This window comes from Macrobrachium rosenbergii, chromosome 10 (genome assembly GCF_040412425.1).
Source record: "Macrobrachium rosenbergii isolate ZJJX-2024 chromosome 10, ASM4041242v1, whole genome shotgun sequence".
Lineage (NCBI taxonomy): Eukaryota > Metazoa > Arthropoda > Malacostraca > Decapoda > Palaemonidae > Macrobrachium > Macrobrachium rosenbergii.
The window spans coordinates 59109707-59129706 of record NC_089750.1 but is presented as its reverse complement, the minus strand read 5'-3'; the positions used below and the strand labels follow the sequence as shown (position 1 = coordinate 59129706).

The 20000-nt window shown below is 31.9% G+C and overlaps 1 protein-coding gene across 3 annotated transcripts in view; it reads right to left on the bottom strand.

The window, feature by feature from the left end:
* The window catches only part of LOC136842661 (protein Star-like), a 222793-nt gene extending 213226 nt beyond the window's left edge, over nucleotides 1-9567 (bottom strand). For 2 of the 3 annotated variants that reach the window (XM_067110297.1, XM_067110294.1), the window contains exon 1: nucleotides 9485-9567. The gene's annotated coding sequence lies outside the window, so the exon portion shown is untranslated. The remainder of the gene's footprint in view (nucleotides 1-9484) is intronic. The other variant, XM_067110289.1, reaches the window with a different exon arrangement.
* Between the last annotated feature and the right edge of the window lie 10433 nt (nucleotides 9568-20000).

Sequence of the window (20000 nt, the reverse complement as noted above, 5' to 3'; positions counted from 1 at the left end):
GAACTTATACGCAATATTTAACAGTTTCAGAAGTTTCGAAAACACTTAAGAGATATCATCAGTTGTTCAAAAAAGTAGTTAAAATTTGAATATATTATGATGTGAATGTCGGTAATATTCACATCACACTATATTCAAACTTTTAACTACTTTTTCGAACAACTGATGATATCTCTTTAAGTATTTTCGAAACTCCTGAAACTGTTTTATAGGCAAAAATGTCTTTTTTATTACTTTCGCATTAATTTAAACATAAATGGTGTAAATAAGGTCAATCCGATGACTTTTAATATTTTTTCGAAAAAATCAATATTACCGTTACAGCACTGACTCGCGATCCTATAAGATTGTAAGAAGCTTTCAGACAAATGGCCCTGTGCCTGAAAAATGCATCGTCTATCACTCGAAGACTCATAACCAGGAGTTTCTCCTCAGAAAGATACTTATGTATGATAGGAAACCCATTATCAATGTTAATGTATGACCCAATATCACTGCCTTGCATCTTGATAGCCCAATAAAAATCTTTAGTTTAATTCCCCTGTGTTACGTCAATATCCGGGTTCACGAGAGAGAGAGAGAGAGAGAGAGAGAGAGAGAGAGAGAGAGAGAGAGAGAGAGAGAGAGAGAGAGAGAGAGAGGTGGGGATGAAAAAAGAAAGATCAAAGTCAAGAAAGAGTACTGACTTTTTTCATTGTTAAGCAAAAAAAAATTTTTTTTCTCATCAAATTTAAAATTCTACAACGAAATATGATTCACAGAAAAGATAGTTCTAAGTCATACCATATTAAAAAAACTACGTGTTTATGTACGAGTACAATGTGGGGAAAAAACATTATTAAATGTTTTATAAAAAGCTCAACTGAGTTCGCAGAGATCTTTGTTATAGTTACTCATCTAGTAGTGTTCATATGAAAAGGTTAAAGGTTACTATTATTATTATTATTATTATTATTATTATTATTATTATTATTATTATTATTATTATTATTATTATTATTATTATTATTGTTGTTGTTGTTGTTGTTGTTGTTGTTGTTTGTGTTGTATAGATGTAACACTTTAAAGCAAATGAATAATATGAAAAGATATCTGTTTGACTCAGTAGAAAAAAAAATATTACTCTTTATATATTACTCTTATGCTGAGAAAAAGACAATTCTCTCCTCTCCTTATACCTTCTGAGCATAATGGAATAAATAAAATTACTGTTATCGTGACGCGTAAAATCTTCTATAAAACACAAAGTTAATGCAGACATTGCAGAGGACTTCCATACCTGGGAAAAAGGTGGAGGGAACAAAATGAATAATTCACAGGTAAGGATGAAGTTGTGTTTTCCTCCTCCATCCAGAGAAATACTTCCAAATACTGTACTAGAAATTTTGCTTCGCAATATTACTCTCAGGGAAAGTTACAATAGTATTTCTCCCTTTTTATTTGAAATAATAGTTGTGACGATCGAACCATTCTATTTTACCTAACAATGGATTTGGCGAGTCAACTCAAGTTTGGTTAGGAACTGCAGCACAGATTAAAAACCATGGCAAACACAATGATAAGAAGAGAACATTGTTTCTATTTAAGAAAAGGTAGAATGACTAAAGGTATCCCAATTACCTCAGACAGCCAGTAAGGGGTTGGGAAAGTATGAGCGAATATATTTCAAATAAAACGCAGCCGATGAATCAAGTTTTAGTATTTGGTTTCGCATCAGCGATCGAGAGTATATCGCCAGAAATTGGGGACAGACGTCAATTTAGAAAAAGTAAAAAAAAAAAAAAAGTAAAATGGAACCTGTCGACCTCTCCGGTGGGGCCATCAATAAAGGCCGTGAAAACCTTGGCGTTTTTACCACTCGAAACTCGAGTGATGCTTCTGTTTCACTCTTTCGGTTTAAATCCAAAAGCCTACTTTTCTCACCTCTTGCCAGGAAATGAATATAGCTCCATATATTCCCATACGTATACCAGTGACGACTTCATTTTTATTACAATATACCAATATACCTAAGGGAGCGAGCATATTCCCGACTTGTCATCTCTTTCTTGTATTATGTAATTATTTTGTCGTCTCTTGCAAGGTTGCATTTTGTTGACCCGTTGCAAGGTAACCAGTAGGTTCATATCCACGTAAAATAAGTCTAATTCTTCGGGCCAACCCTAGGAGAGCTGTTAATCAGCTCAGTGGTCTGGTTAAACTAAGGTATACTTTTTTGCTGGTTATATTGTCACGTAATTGAGAAATTAGCTTGCCTAACAAGATGGCAATTTGATAAAAGTATTTAAAAAACTATTCAAATAACAGTATAATAATAAAACCATAAAACAGACGACAAGTGAATTTTGAATTATGTAGGCAATAAAGCGATATTCCTCTAACATACTGACTTGGGATTTCATTACAAATAAAACAAAGGAAAAATCGTAAAAACATATAAATGTAAACCATAAATTTACTAAAAAAAGAAAAATTAGGAAGTGTTTATTTATTTCTCAGCTACGAAATATTACGAAGACATTACCAAGAAGATCAACGGCAAAGAGACAAACAAGAGGATTTATCAGGTGTAATAAAATAGGGTCAAAATACTGTAAAATGAGACGACGATTTGTTGAACTTTACGCCATTTCCGTCATCAAATTCTCCATAGCGATGAAATTTTTTAATATCAAAGGAATTAATTTATTCTTCTAACCATACAACAGTAGGAAATAAGGTCAGCAGGTACAGCATCGACTAATCTTAATATATATATATATATATATATATATATATATATATATATATATATATATATATATATATATATATATATATATATATATATTAAATATATATATACATATATATATTTAATCTTATATTATACTGTTGCATTACCATTCTTATACAGGATAAAAGCATAAGAATGTAGTTTATTTACATATGATCGGCAATTCATAATTATTCAAACAAGGTTAGTTGCAGGAATAAGAATGCTATACATATTGAGGAGTATCTGACTACACACACACACACACACACACACACACACACACACACACACACACACACACACACACACACACATATATATATATATATATATATATATATATATATATATATATATATATATGTATATATATATACATATATATATATATTATGTATATATATATATATATATATATATATATATATATATATATATATATATATATATATATATTTATATATATGAAGACAAAAAGGTCCATAAAACACTATGAACGTTGCAACCATATATTTCGTGCACCTCCTTCTGTGCCCCTGTTCACTGGCATAATATAGACAGATGATGGATATAAGGATATATATACTATACATATGTAGGTGTGGCAGTAAGTCTCATTGGCATGCAGGTGGCCATTGATCCAGGAAGAATGGAAGTTAAGGTATTCATTCCCTTGTGAATTTTGGCTTCGTTAGCTCCCTTCTGGCGATGCGTCTGGTGGTCGTATTTTCTGAAACACCTTCTTAAGAAGAGGCCTGAGGATTAACCTGTCGACGGCTTAATCCTCAGTATAAATACCCTTGTATCTATCATCTGTCCATATTTTACCAGTGAACAGGGACACAGAAGGAAGTGCTCGAAATATATGGTTGCAACGTTCACACAGTGTTTTAGGGGTCTTTTTATCTTCATATTATACTGTTGTATCACAGTAAAAGACATTCACACACACACACACACACACACACACACACACACACACACACACACACACACACACACACACATATATATATATATATATATATATATATATATATATATATATATATATATATATATATATATATATATATATATATATATATATAGATATATATTAGGTGTGTTTGTGTAATTTTCTCTCTCTCTCTCTCTCTCTCTCTCTCTCTCTCTCTCTCTCTCTCTCTCTCTCTCTAACTAAATGCTCTAACGAGTTTCTCGTTGGTGCGGTAAGCGGAAGGATGCTGGTTGTATGGCATTCCGAATTTTTTTCGCTCTTAAAATCTTCCTGGATTTGGATGTACAAGTTAAAAAAAAAACTGAGTGGAAAAAGTGTTCAACTGTTTCAAAGCAGAGAGACACGTCATCATTACTAGTGATGTTTGTTAAAATAACATGTTTAATATTTACCTATGAATAACAATCTTACAAGACTTAGTTTACCAGTTTCTTTTAAATCATTCACTAATTCCAGAATAAGCATTACCACTGCAAGCCGTTGATTGTTTAGATTAGTTTAGACGTAACAATACCGTGTGGTCTTTTAATGTCATAACAGCATTGCCTAAAACCACTACTTCGTTAAAGAGGACTTCGTAACGACACAGGAAACTCTTGTTTGAATCCACTTATATTATCAGTACAAAAAAACTCAAAGATGCTGACAACGCTGGACACAGTTTTGGTTTTCAGCTGACTCAGACCTACAGGGATGCCTGCATGAACATTACCACGGAAAGTAATTTATTTTATTATTATTATTATTATTATTATTATTATTATTATTATTATTATTATTATTATTATTATTATTATTATTATTTATTATCATTATTATTATTATTATTTTAAAACTGAGATAATAATACACGATCCTGAGATAAATGACATAGGAAAATGTTCTTTCGAACGAAGCGAGAATGAAACTGATTTATAAAGTTCACGGAATCTATTTACGAACCACAATAAACCAATGTTATCAACACAACAAAGGAAACGATAGAAGAAAATCCCAGAGATAAAATGACAAAAGACGATACTAATCTTTAGAGACAAGGAATTCAGGAGGTTGGAATCGAGAGAAAGCACTACAGCTTCAACTCCTTGTGCTGAACGCTCATAAATGAAGAATATCTATCATTCCACTAACCCTAATTAACGGGAAAGCCTTTCAATAAAAATAGAAGTAATTTCTATTTAACAAGAGCCATAATAATCACGTTTGAATGTCAAAATATTGCATAACAATGAAGTTAAATATTACGTTAAGCTACGCAAAGAGACGAGAACGCGGCTGCGTTTTTTAACGCTGTTGTTTCTGAATAATGTTTTTGTTCACTGTGATGTATCAATTATTCGATGTATCACTAAATGAAAAACAATTTCGAATTGTACGTTTGTATTGAAAATGACTTTGGCAATAGTTATACGTCTATTGAATAAAATAAATGTGGGTTTTAATGCCCTCTAATTACTGCATACAATATAGAAAATAATTTTGGAAAACAGCATATATTACACACACACACACACACACACACACACACACACACACACACACACATATATACACACATATATATATATATATATATATATATATATATATATATATATATATATATATATATATATATATATATATATATATATATATATATATACACACACACATATACGAGATAGTTAAAATGTAAGGAACTGCATGTATAGGAAATACAAACCTCGCCGATGAAAGGTTAACGGTACATTCACTGATTTGTAGCTAATTTTGTCTGTCACTTCACCTGTTAAGGTAATTACGGCAGTTTACAACTGTCACAAAAACCCAACAAATCAAGTTTCAGTCTTTTGTTTCGCATCAGCGATCAAGGGTACATCGCTAGAAATTTGGGACACACGTCGATTTAGAAGAAGTCAAAAGGACAAAAAAAAAAAGAGTAAAAAGGAACCTGTCTACCTCTCCGGTGGGGCCATCAATAAAGGCTGTGAAAACCTTGGCGTTTTTACCAATCACATCTCGAGTGACGCTTCTCTTCCGCTCTTTCGGTTTAAATCCAAAGCCTACTTTTTTCCCCTTGCCATGAAACTGATATCGCTCCAGTGACGACTTCATTTTTACACGCTTTTATTTAACTCGACTTCTCTGCCTGTCTGTTTGTTTGTCTGCCTGTCTGTACATGTTCAAAGTCGGTGATAATGCAATTTACAAAAAAAAAAAATAAATAAATACTGCAATTTTATACGTTCATAGGTGTGAAACGTGCAGTGTCGGGACCGTAGATTCATATACTTTCGGAACGACAGTGGAAACTAGCGAGGATGGAGCTCTGCAATCGGTTCAGTCACTCGGTGATGTAGCAGTACTGATTCAACTATCGAAAGACTAAAAAGAAAAAAAATCACAAATAAACATAATTAACAAAAATTTTAAACCACGCTTTCATTTCAAAATGCACCAAAAAGTATGAAACAAAATTTTCTGTGACCCACAATATTAATGGTTACTTACGCCTAAACATAAAAGCGTGGGGAACCATTGGCCTAATCTTGCATTCTTTTCCTTGCTTTCCTCAAAAAACTCTCTGGTATGCACCACGTTTGTGATTGCTTATGCCTAAACGTAAAATCGTGGGCTGCTTACCCTAACTTGCATACAATTATATACAGACATGTATTGTACTGTGTTGTATTGAAAACGTACTTTATTGATGCAATGTGTATATACAGACATAGGTAAAGAAGGAGCTTTATGGGCGCAAAATTTCTCGTCAGTAATGCGAATTGTTAAGCAATACCTAACAATGACGTGTATAGCCTACTCTTAGTGGTTCTTGAGTAAGCTTACCAGTATGGAACCAAATTACATGCAAGTCTTTCATAACAATCACTTTACCGCCTTCATTGCTTTCGCAGAACTCTTCCGGTCTTAACCAACTTACATCATCGCTAAGTACACAGCAAGATATAATCCCGCATATCCGGGCTGTGAAATCTTGCTTTCGGAAACTTCTCGATTTAAATATGTCTGTACAGAATTGTATGGAAGTTAGATGAGTATGCGCGCCGAGCTTTTATGATTGAGGTTAAGTAACCATTAATATTGTGGATCACAGAAAGTTTTGTTTTATACTTCTTGGTGAATTTTGAAATAAAAGGTGGTTTTAAAACTTTTTAAAATTAGTTTTATATATTGATGTAAATTAAGCCATTTTTTATGAATAAGCACGACATATGTTGCAAAATCCACCGCGCTTTGCAGCTAAGCCCCGCCCACTGATTACGTCACGACCATTCCTTGAAGCTGATTGGTTGGCAATGGTTTCGAAAAGTTGGTTAATCTGTTTCTTTTCATCTTCATTTATTTTGCAATTGTTGTTTTACCTAATTAAAGCACGTTCTGCCGATTATCAAAAGGAAACTTTATATTAATCCCTGCAATAAAATCATAATACACATCTCCCTAAAAATGGTAAAAAAACAGGAAAATATGAGCGAAATCAGAAGTGCTGCGCGATGCTGGAGTGTTGTGTTTCGTAAATGAGGTTTACCTGAATACGGAGGTGACCCCGGGAATGTCTGTGTTCGAATCAGTGCACTTGAATCACTGGACAATGATAATTACGTCTGATATTGCAAAGCGTTTTCGCCATTCTAAACTGAAACACAAAGACTTTCTCAGTGCTGTGCAGACTGGTATTGCATATTGATTTCAGGAAATGTTACTACATTTTAATAGTCACAAAATTGATTTCATTGCAGTCGTTTACACATTCAGAGGGATGACAAGCAGTGACTGCACTCTTCAAAACCAGAAAATGCCCATGTTTAACTTGAAGTTAAACACAGGCATATACGGGTCATACTGGACATGATTTGCTGAGAATTTTCTTACGGACATTGTCTCCTTTCGAAATAACAGGGTCATAAAAAATGACATAATCCCATAATGCCCGATGCCTTTATGACGTTTGGGTTATACACCATCTTATATTCAGCCGTTGTATTGTGGTTCTTGTGGTTATTCTTGTTTTTGTTGTTGCTGTCATGGTGCTTGTAGCGTCTTCGAAAAATGTTCATATGGTAACCTAACATTGCAGAATAAACATAGACCTATTCATAAACTACTGGTGCAAAGAATTATCTGCCTACTCTTGTTAATCTAAATTTAGGCATTTGTTTCAATTAAAAGTAATCGAGATCTTTACGAATAATTATAGTCTACGCTAGAATATTCTCCTAACAGCAGAGACAGACAGGCAGACAGAGATAGACTGACTCTTAAGTATCCTTTTGTCCAACAGGGTAATCTACAAGAATGCCCCCAAAAGCAAATGAATCATTGGCTACTCGCAGACTGGTTTGGATCATCTCATACATAACTTTTTCAGCTAGCATTTTTTTTTTGTTAGTTGTCTTATGATGCCTTCCTACCATAGCCCTCATTTTCATATAAATGCTACAGCATTCCCATCTTTACTCATCACAGTAATATAATTTGTTATCCCTTTTGTAAATATATTTTCAATATAGCTCATTGAGAGCAGTTTGATTGTGTGTAAGGCTGAGACAGTCCTATGATTGATCTCTGTGTGCCATCGGTTACGCTCCCACAAGTTTTCCTTTTATTTACTGCGATATAAGTGGCTTTCCAATTACTATGGCCATCCACGCATGTATGTATATTTGCAATTTGTTATACGTATACATTCCACTTTATGCATATACATTATATATCGTGGAGTTGAAACTACTATAATAATTAAAAACTACTATATTTCCAACAGATACGGGTAGAAAACTATTTGCAATCAGAAACTGACGTGTAGGCCCATGCCCTGTCATTGCCACAAAATATAAGAAATTGACGTGTAGGCCTAATCTCTCAATATTAACATTTGACATGCAGGATTATGATGAATTAATACCCTAATAACGAAACTGGCTGCGTAAGCCTATGCTTCATTTCAATTAATATGATCTATGAGGCATCGCTTATGTAGGCCAACACCAATTTAAAAGGGGGAAAAAAAGCAAGATGCTTGTGTATTCAGGCTGCGCATGATTAAAAAATGCACAGACAAAATGATCCCAGGCTTTCATAATGATATATAACTTAATATATCTTTTATCGGAGATATCAGTTGCAGACTTCACAATTCCGGGAACTCAAATCTGTGGTATCATGATTCATGCACGAAACGCAACATGACCGAACGGAGTCAAACCCGTACTGGTAGTCATTTGGACTGCTAACTAGCGTGACGTCATTCCCCCATCGAGAACTAGCCAATCACTGGCGTCCATTGGGCGGGGCTTATCTGCAAAGCTGGGGTGGACTCTGCTATACTTACAGTATGTTCACAGATAATCACTTACATTATGAGACAATATAAACCAGAATATCAGCAGTTATTTTGAAATACTGCTGAAGCTTTCCAAATAAATGCCGAGCTTAATTTCATTATTATTATTCTATTCTTATACTGTTTTATAATTCGTGTGCATCTGCTCCATAATAATAAAGTAAGACCTGATAACATAACGGATTGATTTCTTTTAATTTCTTGAGTGTTTATCAGTCGAGGGTCAACAACAGTTCACTGCTACACCGCAATGATGGAATAACGAACTTCAAGGAGTTTATAGATATTCCAGTTTAATTTAAGAGCGAAAATGAAAAAAATGCCTCATTAATAAGAGCACACTAATCACTCGTAAAATAAACTACATCAAGAAACTTACTGAACTTCAGATGAACAATGATAATGAAGAAGGTGAGATATTCGTCAGTAAACCATCCACGACCGTTGCCTGGCGATGACTGCAGGCAATTGATATAAGTGTCCATCGGTCTTATCTAATCCCCATATCACTCACGATAATAACAACCGGAAATTCCTCAGAAAGCAAATTCCTATGTAGTGATGCAACTCACTCCAAATAAAAGGCTTATTTTGGAAAGTAAGTGCTATTTGAAATCGTTGTAAATTAAAATGACGAATAATCCTGCAAGATGTCAACTGTAAATATAGAAATAGTTATCAGTTGGCGAGAGTTATTTCATAGAAAAAGAAAGGTATATGGACAGACATGCACGCACACAAGCGCGGGTGTGTGTATATATTTAAATGTACACACGCACACTCACAAACGCATATATATATATATATATATATATATATATATATATATATATATATATATATATATATATATATATATATATATATATATATATATATATATATATATACACATATATTTATTTTTTTTATTTATTTGTTTATAATATCGCAAAAAACCGTTAGGCATAGCTAATTTAGACCCTGAATTGTTCAGTGATAACAATAATATATAAATGAATATACAAAAGTATTCTTTGTAGTTTCATCTTATAACAAAACTGGTAGTCTCTATGTACATGTGTATGTTTGTTTGGGGTTAAATAAAAAGTTGGAAGGGAAATAATAAAGGACCAATAAATATTGATGAATTATAAGTAGATAACCACATGTGTTCGTTTTTAAGCCGGTTCCTAAACACCATAAAGCATTTCAGTTCCATCGCTTGTAGTGATTCCTGGAACAGCGAACGGTGCTAATTTCCCTTCACATAAAGAGAAACTTCAGCAACGTGGCAGAACAATGCAGAACAGGGTGACCGTAGAGCTAAACTCTAATTCAAATTCAAGCGTTTACCTTGTAAACCTTTTACTGTACTTTACCTTCCTTTCGCCCTATTTCCCATCCCCATCTTTTCTTCCTCTACCCCCCTCCCTCCCCCGACTCTCTTTCACGCTCTCGCGTCCCTGTCTTGAGTTGTCCATTCTTGGAATTTTCCAGAACTGCACGCTTTTAAGCTGGAATGTGAAAATCACACTGGAACGGTGGGTGGTTCGACGTTTTAAATAAAAATAGAACTAATTTCTATATAACAATAGCCATAACGATCACGTGTGAATGTCATAATATTGCATAACAGTGAAGTGAAATATTATGCTAAGCTACGCAAAGAGACGGGAACGAGGCTGTGTTTGTCATCGTTGTTGTTTCTAAATACTATTTTTGTTCACTGTGATGTAATTATTCGATGTATCATTAAATGAAGGACAATTTCGAATTGTACGTTTGTATTGAAAATGACATTGACCATAGTTATACGTCTATTGAATAAAATAAATGTGGCTATTAATTCCCTCTAAATAACTTCATATAATATAGAAAATCACTTTGGATAACAGTATGGCAGTACTTAGTAAAAAGTCATAAGAAATTTATATCTGAATATAATACGTGTCCATAACATTATATATATATATATATATATATATATATATATATATATATATGTGTGTGTATATGTGTGTGTGTGTGTGTATGTGTGTGTGTGTGTGTGTATACATATATATATATATATATAATATATAAATATATATATATATATATATATATATATATATATATATATATATATATATATATATATATATATATATATATATATATATATATATATACATACAAATAGTTAAAATGTAAGGAACTGCATAAATAGGACATACAAAACCGCCTATGAAAGGTTAATGGTATATTCATTGATTTGTAACTAATTTTGTCTGTCACTTCACCTGTTAAGGTAATTACGGCAGTTTACAACTGTCACAAAAGCCCGATGAATCAAGTTTCAGTCTTTTGTTTCGCATCAGCGATCGAGGGTGCATCGCTAGAAATTTGGGACAGACGTCAATCCAGAAAGAGTGAAAAAATAAAAAAAAAATTTTAAAAAGCTATAAAAAAAGGGACCTGTCGACTTCACCGGTGGGGCCATCAATAAAGGCCGTGAAAACCTTGGTTTCTGTTCCGCTGTTTCCTTTAACTCTTAAAACCCATTTTTTCCCCCGTTGCCGTGAAATTGATATTGCTCCACATATCCCCGTGCGTGTTTCAGTGACGACTTAGTTTTTATTACAATCTACGCAGACGTACACCTGCGGGAGCTTGCATATTCCCGACCTGTCATTTCTTTCTTGCTTTATCAAACTTTTTTATTGTCTGTTTAAACAGGACCTTTCGTCAACAGATCTGGTTACATTGTCACTTGCCTGAGAAATTAGCATGCCTACCTGAATGGCTATTTTCTACAAGAATTTTAAAACGATAACAGGATAATGATACAACAGTAAAACAATAAAAATCTGAATTATGGAAGCAATTAAGTGATGTTCCTCTAATATACTTGCGTAGGCTGTCATTACAATAAAACAAAAGAATAATGATGAAAAAATACGTATGTAAATCATAAATTTAAGAGAGAATGAACGGGAACGAAAGTGTTCATACAGTTCTCAGTTATAACAGTCGTATTATGAGGACAGTTTCGATGTATTTACATTGACATGGAGACTAAGAGCATATGGAAAAACAATAAGCTTTATTAGGCAGAATAATCTAGGATCAAAATGTTTTACAGATAGACGTTGTGTTAAACCTGAGGCCATTTTTGTTATCACACTCGGCAATATCGAAAAAATTTTTTAGTATCAAAGCAATTAATCGAATTCAGTAACCAAATATTTGTAGGTAATATAGCCAACAGACGCAGCATCGTTTTCTCTGAATATATATATATATATATATATATATATATATATATATATATATATATATATATATATATATATATATATATATATATATATATATATATATATATATATATAAGCCTTTTGCATTGTCAAAGATGTCTACTAGTTCACCTAAAGAGTAGAATAACATCTGCAATATAGTTCAAGTTTCATAAGAGTATTTTTTCGCAGTATGGACTTCTTTTATTTATGTATGTGTCTGAATGCAGCTGCATATATATATATATATATATATATATATATATATATATATATATATATATATATTTATTTACATATATATATATATATATATATATATATATATATATATATATATATTTATTTATATATATATATATATATATATATATATATATATATATATATATATATATATATATTTATATAGTATGTGTGTATTATAGTGAGATGTTTCTCCAAACAGTCCTCATGTTCCTGTAACTAACATTGTTTGGATTTTTATGAAATGCTGATCACATGTAAATGAATTAATAGTGTTTTTAATACAAATACAAACTACAGGTACTTTTACCTCATATGAGATTGTTAATGCATGTAATATAAAATGCAAGAAGGCAATATATATATATATATATATATATATATATATATATATATATATATATATATATATATATATATATATATATATATACATATATATATTATATTACATATACATTTATATAATATATATATAATATAAATATATATATATATATATATTTTATATTACATGCATTAACAATCTCATGTAAGATAAAATACCGGCAGTTTGTATTTGTATTAAAAAAATACGCTATTAATACATTTACCTGTGATCAGCATTTCATAAAAATCCAAATAATGTTAGTTACAGGATCATGAGGACTGTTTGGAGAAACATCTTACTATAATACACATACACACACACATACATATATATATATATATATATATATATATATATATATATATATATATATATATATATATATATATATATATATATATATATTGGTGAGCTGTATTTAGACAACATACAAATATAATAAAAGAAGTCCATACTGTCAAAAAATATTCTTACGAAACTTTGAACCATATTGCATATGTTACTCTACATCTCTCTTTAGGTGAACTAGTAGACATCTTTGACAATTCAAAGGTTTGTATATAAAGAGGTCACTGCAGTAATGGTTAGTTAAAAGGTAAAAATGCAATAAATAGTATATATGCATCGAATACATTATAGTCTTCGGAAATTTGAAGTGATCACAAGACAAAAACATTGCAACGGACTACAGTCAGGATGAGCTAAATAGTTGGTTTTTATTTGATTTTTGTGAAATTTAGGCTGTAAAGCCTAAACACTGGGGATGATATTTTGTATTCCGTGGGAAAGATGAAATTCACAGAAATTCCTCCGATGGGAGAAAAAGTTTAACCTTACTTTGGAAGAGCTCATGTTTATTTTCTTATATTTTTTATTTGTTTTGTAAGTGGATTTTTTTTATTATTCTTGTTAGTGAAAACAAGATTGTCCCAGCATAATGAATTTAATATTAGCCATTCCATGGTTAGATTATAAGTTGGTTCTTGGTTTTTCTCTCAGATGAATAATAAACTAGACAAATAAAAGTAAATCTACAGCTATGTTCGGCCTTCAATGTTCTTACAGTAAGACTGAGGAAACGTTTTCTGAGAGGGAGAACGGAGAGGTGGGGGAATACAATGAATGTGAGACTACGATGTCGAAAAGAAATAATAAAAATAGAAATATGCATTAGAGCCTGCTCAAAGTACCACACATTACTTGCCCATCAAAAAAATCACATGTTCAAATTCAAGAATTCATAGTACGAAATTCAGTGCATGGCTACATTATTTTTCTGACGGAGCGGGCCACACAAATTTTTGGCGAAATATTTATCAGAATGAATATGATGTATACATTTCAACATTTTCCTGTGCGCCAGAACGCATGCAAATGCGTCATATCTCTACGGAAAGCCTTTGATGAACACAAAATTGATACTTCAAATATAGAGATGAATTGGCATGTAGGTTCAGTTATAAATGTGAAATGATTGATTGGTAGTCACCTGCCAACTCTTTTCGTGAAAATTGCTTAATGGTTGTTTTATCAAAAAGGAAACATGTCTATACTTTATTTTCTATGAGGACAAATTGAGTTTCATAAATCAATGCGCATAATGCTCACCATTATAGTACCTTGATGTCCACCATATAAGTAAATAAAAAGTCTCTGGAAAATTACAGCAATTTTCTCACAAACACTGAAAAAACTAGGGCTCTATTTTTAAAATACAGTTTTATAATTTGACTTGAATAGTGCATCATCTCAATCTACCAACTTTATAAGAGAAAAGTAATGTATCTCTCTCTCTCTCTCTCTCTCTCTCTCTCTCTCTCTCTCTCTCTCTCTCTCTCTCTCTCTCTATATATATATATATATATATATATATATATATATATATATATATATATATATATATATATATATACTATTTCTAATTGTTCTATTTTTACTTCTAGATCTATTATTTTAACATGAATGTTTCATTTTTAAAAGTAATGGCATTCAGTCCTGTGAGAACTTGCAAGGCAAATACGTGGAATATGGACATGACTTTTTCTCCACAAGAAGATATGTAATTTGAACAGCAAAAAATTGAAAACCAGACCCATAGTAAATATTTTCACAATAATACTTCATTTTAGAGTAACATTATTTCAGTCGTGTTAAAATCACTCATTGCCAAATATTAAAATGATTTTGTACATTGCTGACTAACTATTACAGTTCATAAATAGCGCATACACACTTCATATGCATCTATAGAAGTAAATATCATTGCAATAAATATAAATTTTCAACGATGAACTGGATAAAAAGATAAAATAAAGCGGGTACTTCGTACCCAGGCCATCGAAACCTTTTCCCTAAAAAGAAAGGAACAGAAAATCGATGGCGCTCCTGAAGAACCATTATCCCATAAAATCAGGGAGAAAGACGTTGCTTCTTAGCATAATGATTCCTTGATGTTTAACCTGTAAACGTTTTAGGAATCTCTTGAGAGAAAGTGTTTGCGCGAAGCGTTCTTCTTCTGCCTATGATTGCTTGAGACTTAACAACATGCTGCGATGAGAGCTTCGAAAGGTATATACCATTTTAGATCCTGAGAGAGAGAGAGAGAGAGAGAGAGAGAGAGAGAGAGAGAGAGAGAGAGAGAGAGAGAGAGAGAGAGAGAGAGAGGGAGAAAGAAGTTTTATAATAAAACAATGAGTTTTGTAAGAGACTTTCCTTAACCCAACACTGGGAAAATGAGGAAAATGCTAGCTTATTACTCTGTCCAGAAAGTTTTCTATATGATTTTATGGGTAAAGATAGAAAATAATACCTTCGTTATCTGGAGGAGTATTACGTGAAAAAGTAGGAAAATTATATAAAATTTAGTGCCTTATTTTTAGCATGTTACTAAAAATTTATAAATATATATATAATATATATATATATATATATATATATATATATATATATATATATATATATATATATATATATATATATATATATATATATATATAATTATATATATATATATATATATATATATATATATATATATATATATATATATATATATATATATATATATATATATATATATATATATATATATATATATATATATATATATATATATATATATATATATATATATATATATATATATATATATATATATATATATATATATATATATATATATATATATATATATATATATATATGAGCACTTGAAACTGTATCATCCAGTTTGGCAGTCTTTTCCAAAATTGCACTAACATAAGTCTCGGTATGTTGATGGGGCCACGTTGGGTTTATATCAGAACGTGAAAGCCGTTGCAATCCTCTATAGAGTAAAGTAACTCAAAGCCTATTAATTTAATTGGCATGCCTCGAATACTGATTTGATTTTGTTGTCAGTATTTTCTCTACAATTTACTTGAGGTACAGAAATAATATTCAGATCTGATTCGAAAGGACGGGTAGGGGTCATCAAATAGAGATTATTTTGAGGAATCCTCTCAGATACCCGGACGCCGATAGGAGATTAGTCATGCACGAAACTAATTAATTCCCACGGGTTGTCCTGACCGTACTTCGTCCTGAGCACTGGATCATCAATATTGTTTGCGTTGCTGTCACAAATAGATTAAGATCTTCAGCACAGAAGCATTACGCTTGTTATAACAATATCCCTTTCTTATGCAATGAAAACAAAGGCTACGTGGGGATTCCTGAAACGAAGAACATTTGAAAAAACTAAGATATATTCTTATACTTTATTTCCCCAAGGTGCAATTTTATAGATTGGTTTACCACCAGTCTATTGCCAATGTTTTCCAGTTATCGGCTGTCTTCTTTTGCAATCATTTAAATTCTCTCTAGTCATGCAAGTGCACATCTTTATAATCGGGCAATCTCAACAGCCCTTATTATTCAAATATTTGCTAGCAGTTATGGCACAATAGTTTCAAGTATCAGATAATGGAAATTTGGTTGCTTCGATTAGTAAAGCCAGCCTTATGTCAGCACATTCTATTGCCCTAAGTTTTGGTATGTTTTGCAATTGTGTAGAAAGCCAGGAATGGACCTCCGGACTCAGGAACCCCAACACAGACAAGTTAATTGAAACAGCCTCCCCTGGCATAACCATAAAAACCCCAATTAAATACTTTCGCAGGTTATCACAATTTTTCGGCCTTTAGAATTATGAAACCCTGATAAATAGGTACAGTATATTAATGATTCTAGGCGACACTTGTGTTAAGTGGCGAAGTGTACTTAATTAGAAAAATTTTTCATAAGCTAATCACATGACCTATCCTGCGGACCAACAAAGAGCAAAGATGCTTAACTATAGTAACTCATTAAAATTTTTGTCATCAGACCTGGGTATTAATGACTTAGATTGTAATCAAATAATCTATCACACCTGATAATTGAGAATCGTTATCTGAATAGCTGACTGCGCCCAGTGAACTTCACTGGATATAATTAGATTCTGTAATGAGCGAATTAGCTTAATTCCGAATGCAATCAAGCTCATCCATTAAACGAAGGGGTGAATCAATGCATGCCCTAAATGCGGGTAAAGTTCAGGTGATTTCTCTATAATTGCATAAATGATGTCGAGATTAGATAAGAAAATAAATTTAAAGTATGTATCAGTACATGACCTATATCCTGCTTATATATGCATTCAACTCATTAACATGGGCACTTATTTGTATGAATTTTTTCCCATTAAAAACTATGATGAAAATAGGAGGTCTGACATATTAAGTTTTGTAATTTGTTTGTGAGAAGAAATTAACATTACTAACATAAGATTTTTTTAAAGACTGGGACATTTAAAACCAATGTTATCTTTGGTTATCTGGGACAAAGAAATGAGTGTTATTTCAATGAGAATTAATATTTATAATCAATTATATATGGGAAGGTAAATTTCATGATCCTCTAGAATAAGAGTGTGGTAATTAAAATACTGACATTGGGGACAGTTTTGAGATATTATGTTGTTTTATCATCACAACAGTATTGGAACGGGAAATACTTGACAACATTTTCATGGAGGCAATACCTCCAACGATGATATGTTCTCTAGGTTAAAAGAAAAATTAATTCCAACCACCTCATAAATGAGGGAAGGTAAATGTACGAGAAGTGTTGAGGGTGGAATCATCTGCAATGATAATATCAATAGGATAAAATAATCCCAGACAAAAATCAAGAGATAGAGAGAAGAAGAATACTATACAACGTTAAGAGAAAAATCATGGCACATTACTGCAAATAGAGAACTGAGAATCCGTAGTGCTGTCAAGAATGAGTCGCATAATATATATAAAAAAATAGAAATGTGTTTACATTTCTATTTATATTTCTATTAGGCCATAAACAGAAGTTTTCATTAAGAGAGACTTATTGAACGCGTTTGTTGAATATACCGAAATGTCTGTGTTCAAGATTAAGCAGTTCGAAGCAGGCTTGATCATCATTCCTTGGATTAACCTTAACTACTGAGAACTCTAGACGGATCATGGAATCATGGGATCTGGAAAATTCTCTGAGATATTGTGTTAAATATTATGGTCCGTACAAATAACGTGCTATTTTTTTTAGTAATATGTGCGGCAGAAGCAAAGTGGCTTGGCCAGGCACCCAGGAATGGTCATAAAAATAAGGGTTATCAAATGATACAGAGGATGGTCTGCACACAAGGAAATGATGGGGATAGATTAAATGGTAGACATTTTCAGGAGAAAAACATTTCCTACCTTCGTATATTTTTTTAACAGATTATGTTTTGTAGAGTTGCTATTCAGTCTTAATATCCTAATGATACACTCCTGGTGGAACATAACGCTCTCTGCTAACTATAGATCCAACACATGGACTACGCAGTTTAGCAAAAAATAAATGGAATATCTTTATTACAAAAATATCCTGTTAAAATACATATTTTTTTTTAGTCTCTCACAGTAGAGAGTATAAAAAAGTAATATAAATTAAATGTGAATATAAAAAAAAAAATCGAAAAACGATTTCGGCTGGAGTTTCGGCGTTGGAGAATATGCATCCATCATCGGTCTCATCGTAAATTCAACAGTTAGTGATTGATTAGACCCCCTGACCAAGGACCCCATTTACTGACATCGCAAAAGGGAAGAACTTAACCACACATATATACGAGCTCCAAGTTTGGAGAAAACTAACACTATCCTAAACTCACAGTGAATTTCAATGCGGCTGAAAAGAGAAAAGAATTGGCTCTTAATATTAACTGACTGTGTAGTTTATAGAGAAATAAATGTTAAAACTGTGAAAAATGTAGATATTAAGAAAAGGCAGTACATTAGCATAAATAAAAAAAAGAAGTTCAGGCTTTTTCTAGGTTTCTTGGTAACGTGGAGAAAACGAATAACTGATTGATGAAAAATGCGCATAATTCAGTCACAAGAGAAGAAGGAAAAAGGCAGAAAATGATGGCTGAATGGAGATGGTATACTGTTCGCAGAAAATGGCCTTAGTTTCCATGAAACTCAAGAGTGCACGAAAGATATGGATTCTAGGTTATCTGGGGGTTAGGTTTGGAAGCTCTTCTGATGAGCCATCTGTGAAGATATTTGAAGAGGCTTAATTTGTAGGAGATTTCTGAACCAGGAATTCAACTCTGATTCTGGGGGTGAAGGATTACTATGTGGCAGTATTGGCGATATGTATGTATGTATGTATGTACTTTTTGTAATATATATATATATATATATATATATATATATATATATATATATATATATATATATATATATATATATATATATATATATATATATATATATATATATATATATATTAACGTCAAACAAAAGCCAGTCCCCAAAGACACAGGAGTATAAAAATACCTTTTTAACCACATAAATTACTATAACCACAGGATAAACTAGAATTCGTCACGTATAATTTATAGCAGCAATTCTCAGTTCAAAAGCCAGATGGTAGAATCAGCCCTGGTTAAACAAAGAAATACGATGAAACTA